Source organism: Schistocerca cancellata, chromosome 1 (genome assembly GCF_023864275.1).
Source record: "Schistocerca cancellata isolate TAMUIC-IGC-003103 chromosome 1, iqSchCanc2.1, whole genome shotgun sequence".
Lineage (NCBI taxonomy): Eukaryota > Metazoa > Arthropoda > Insecta > Orthoptera > Acrididae > Schistocerca > Schistocerca cancellata.
Window position 1 is genome coordinate 699,661,905 of NC_064626.1, and position 4,999 is coordinate 699,666,903.

Consider the following 4,999-nt stretch of genomic DNA (forward strand, 5'->3'; position numbering starts at 1 on the left):
ACAACAACGCGACCAAGTTGGATAATGCTTATCGTGCAGTCACAGTACATCATGTTACGACTCAAACTGTGCGCAATAGGCTGCATGATGCGCAACTTCACTCCCGACGTCCATGGAAGGTCCATCTCTACAACCACGACACCATGCAGCACGGTACAGATGGGTCCGACAACATGCCGAATAGTCCGCTCAGGATTGCCGTCACATTCTTTTTACCAATTAATGTAGCATATGCCTTCAACCAGACAATCGTCGGAGACGTATTTGGAGGCAACCCAGTCAGGCTGAACGCCTTAGATACACTGTCCAGCGAGTGCAGCAAGATGGAGGTCCTCTGATGTTTTGGGGTGGCATATGTGGAGCCGACGTACGCCGCTGATGGTCATGCAAGGCGCCGTAACGGCTGTACGATACATGAATGACATCCTCCGGGCGATAGTGCAACCGTATCGGCAGCATATTGGCGAGGTATTCGTCTTCATGGACGACAGTTCGCGACCCCATCGTGCACATCTTGCCAATGACTTCCTTCAGCATAACGACATCGCTCGACTAGAGTGGCCAGCATGTTCTCCAGACATATACTCTATTGAACATGCCTGGGATAGATTGAAAAGGGCTGCTTATGGATGACATGACGCACCAACTACTCTGAGGGATCTACGCCGAATCGCCGTTGAGGAGTGGAAAAATCTGGACCCGCAGTGCCTTGATGAACTTGTGGATAGTATGCCACGACGAATACACTCATGCATCAATGCAAGAGGTCGTGATACTGAGAATTACAGATATCGTTGTGTACAGCAATCTGGACCACCACCTCTGAATGTCTGACTGTATGGTGTTAAAACATGCAATGTGTGGTTTTCATGCGCAATAAAAAGGGAAGAAATGATGTTTATGTTGATCTCTATTCCAATTTTCCGTGCAGGTTCCGGAACTCTGGGAACTGAGGTAATGCAAAACTTCTTTTTGGTGTATGTAGTATTATTGACTTCTGGACTAGTTTAGATTGACTACCTTCTAGGACATTCACTACAAATTTGGCTATCTATATTCCCCTCGCCCCTCTCCCACAGGCTCTTTTCGTATGGTGGTGGATTCAGAAACTTCGATGTTTATACAATAATTTGAAATTACTTTGTGTATCTGTCACGAGGCTTATCAACTCAGAACGATACCATCTGATTGCATATGCATATGATTGTAAAACTGTCTGACGATGGCACGTCGAAAAAATGTCCGGGAAATCTGTAGCAAAATATATACTGTAGAAACCATTTTTTTCTATTTGTTGTATCTTAGCATTACATAAATATACTTTAATATAATATGGATCTACAAATCAATGTGTTTTTCGTGTTCGTAAAAGTATTGCTTCAATGTACCTATAACTTATTTTGCCAATAAGTGGTAACGTTACACATGCAAATGAATAAGATTATCAAGCCAGAGTAAGCATGCCTAAGCACTTTCGATTATATCACTCTTCCAGTGTACTATTTCCGTAATTCACAGTCACAACATCCACTAACGGACTAGTGTTACGTGGCAACGTACATGTCAAAAATAAAAGACATTGTCAGCTGATACGCTTCTTGACTAGATGAGAATGGCTCAAAGATCGAATTTGCAATTGTGACTAAAGAAAACTATAGTCAAAGGAGACAACATGACTTCATTTAACAAATTCGGTTGTGCTGTGTACCAAAACCAAGAGAAGTTGTTCGGTTTGTACTTCCTAATAAGGATTTATCGTACAGGATTATGTGTAAAGAACAGTAGTGTCCCGTACTTCAGCGTTTTTCATAAGCACGGAGTTTATCATTCCGTAGCAATAGGAACGATAAGGAGATCCAGAGAGGAGCTATATCTCAAAAGGCGCTTCCTGGAAAAAGGCAGTGGTACAGGTGCCGCACCCAAAACTTTCAATATCGGCAACTATATCATTCGTGATAGTTCTGTTTACTCAGAATGACAGCGTTAATTAGAATGAAAGGAAGACAATGTGATTCATCTGACATAGTGAGAACGGTAAATTTTCATTAGTTCTCGTTATATAGGTGTTGCATAAAGTAAGTGGAAACATTACAGAAAGAGAATTTGTTAACTGATTCTTCCGTTGCTTCTTGGCGGAATACCTTTACAAATATAAATGAAAACCTGTTGACAAAATAAATTCATACTATAGAATATAGTCAGTATTGTGATTTTCATTGACAATTAGACATAGATTATGTCTATGTTCTCAGTCTAACGATTATCATTGGAATAATAATTCAGTCCTAAGGCTTACCTTGTTTTCTTTGCCGTACAGTGGTTGTTCCTCGAGTATAAGTCCATTCGAAATTATTATTTCGGCTGATTAAATTATTTCGCTCTAACGAGGATTCCAGGTTGCCGGAGGAGAACATTACTTACTGTTAAATGAACCAGAAATTCCTGCTGTCAATCTTTAATTATCGTATTATTATCAATGTATTTATGTCATTTGCCATCTAATCAAAAACTTTGACAGTTATAAGACAGTTCACTAACGACGTAATGTGCACGTCACATTATTCTAGATGTGAGTACAATGTAGCCACTTCAACATAAATGACATCCACGTTTATACAAGGTCTTATCGAAATTGTTTTCGAAGGTACTTGACAATAGCGATGAATCCTGAAACATTCTGTCATTAGTAAACATTGATTATTATAAGCAGCTGCTCTGGTGCATCTTTCTAGTAATAGAATTAGGATATGATCGGCAAACGTGAGTTTTTTTCTGCTTTTGTAAATTACGGTTAATTTACCTTACTGCTTGGTACACGTACGGAATGTACGCACTGAAAAACGTGTGCTAAAATTCCTAATAAACTACTGCCTCTCCTTCTACTCTGTAAGCCACTGCGAAACGCATGACAGAGAGTACTTAAAACTGTACTAGCTATCACGGCCTCTTCCCATTCCATTCACGTATGGAGCTAGTATGCTATGATAAATGCCTCTGTGCACGTTCAGCCCACTCTTGAATTCTTGAGACTTACAGGTGCTTACATAGAGTTGCAGTATATTCATAGATCCTTCACTTTAATCTGCTTCTCGAAACTTTATAAGTAGGCTTTCACGGGATAGTTTCGGTTTTTCAAGCATCCGCCTAAACAGTTTCTACGCCTTCGAGATACTTCGATTCTTCTACACTGTGCTTCTGATAAGTTCCTTCAATGGTCTCAGAAAATAAAGGTTGAAAATGGCTTTGATCACTATGGGACTTAACTGCTGAGGTCATCGGTCCCCTAGAACTTAGAACTACTTAAGCCTAACTAACCTAAGGGCATCACACACGTCCATGCCCGAGGCAGGATTCGAACCTGCGACCGTAGCGATCGTGCGGTTCCAGACTGTAGCGCTTATAACCGCTCGGTCACTCCGGCCGGCCAGAAAATAAAGGAAACATGACTTACAAATAAAATACCTTCACTGATCTTCATAGTAAACAACAATAGCTACAACACACTTCTGACATCTGTTGTAAAGCAGTTGTAAACTGCCAGCAAACGCTTCTAGTGGAAACACTCGCAGCACTGTGGTCACGCGCCGTTAGATATCCGCAACGTTCGTGTTCGTTTCACTGTCTTTGCTTATCTTCAGTTCTACTGTCTCATTCACACAGACAGCTGCCGATCGTTCCGAAGCATCCATCGTACTCGACTGCTGTTATCTGGAACTGTACATTCGGACGTAGCTCATTCTCGTCACGTTTTTTTCCGTCTCTAAAGCGTTTAACCCAGTCAAACACACACGTTTTACACGCTGCTTCCATACCGTACACTGGCACAAACATTCCGTGAGTCTTAGTTGGCACATTTCCTAATTGGAAGCAAAATGTCATGTCAAAAAGTTGCTTCACTTTGCGCCGAATTTTACCATGGCAAGATTGCGAAGGCTGCTGTCAGTTGGTTGGCGGCTGCATTTCAGAATGAGATCAGAATAGCTGAAGTTAAGTAAAGACAGTGGAAGTACTAGCGTAGGTAAAACACAGTAAGGTAGTTGTAGAAACAATCGGTATTGTAGTTGTAAATTGTCGTAGGTGTGTTGGGAAAGAACCATAGCTCCAAGCCCTAATAGAAAGCACTGAAGCTCAAATAGTTATAGGTACAGAAAGCTGGCTAAAGCCGGAAATAAGTTCAGCCGAATTTTTTTCAAACGACCTAACAGTGTTCAAAAAGGATAGATTAAATATAGTTAGTGGTAGAGTATTTATTGCTGTCAGAAGTAGCTTGCCTTGTAGTGAAATTGAGGTAGAGAGTTCCTGCGAAATAGTATAGGCAGAGGTTGTACTTGACAAACTGACTAAACTATTAATTGGATCGCTTTAACGACCCCCAACTCAGAAAGTATAGTTGCTGAACAGTTCAAAGAAAACTTGAATCTGATTTCAAATAGGTACCCCTCTCATACAATTATAGTCTGTGGCCACTTCAATCTACCGTCGATTGGTGGAAAAATTATATGTTTAAAGCCGGCGGCAGGCATAAAACGTCATCCGAAATTGTACTGAATGCTTTTTCATAAAATTATTTTGGACAATTAGTTCATGAGCCTACTCGAAGCGTAAATGGTTGCGAAAGAATACTTGACCTCTTAGCAACAAATAATCCTGGAGTAATACGGAGTATCGTGGCGAATACAGGGATTAGCGACCACTAGGCTGAATACCGTAACGCCCACAACCATCAAAAATAAACGCAAAGTACATATATTTAAAAAAAAAGCTGATAAAAATGCGCTTACCGCCTTTTTAAGAGACAGTCTCAATTCCTTCCGATCTGATCAAGTAAGCGTAGAAAAGATGTGGAACCATTTCAAAGAGATAGTATCGACGGCAATTGAGAGATATATACCACATAAATTAATAAGTGATGGTACTGATCCCCCATGGTACACAAAACGGGTCAGATCGCTGTTGCAGAAACAACGAAAAAAGCATGTCAAATTTAAAAGAATGCAAA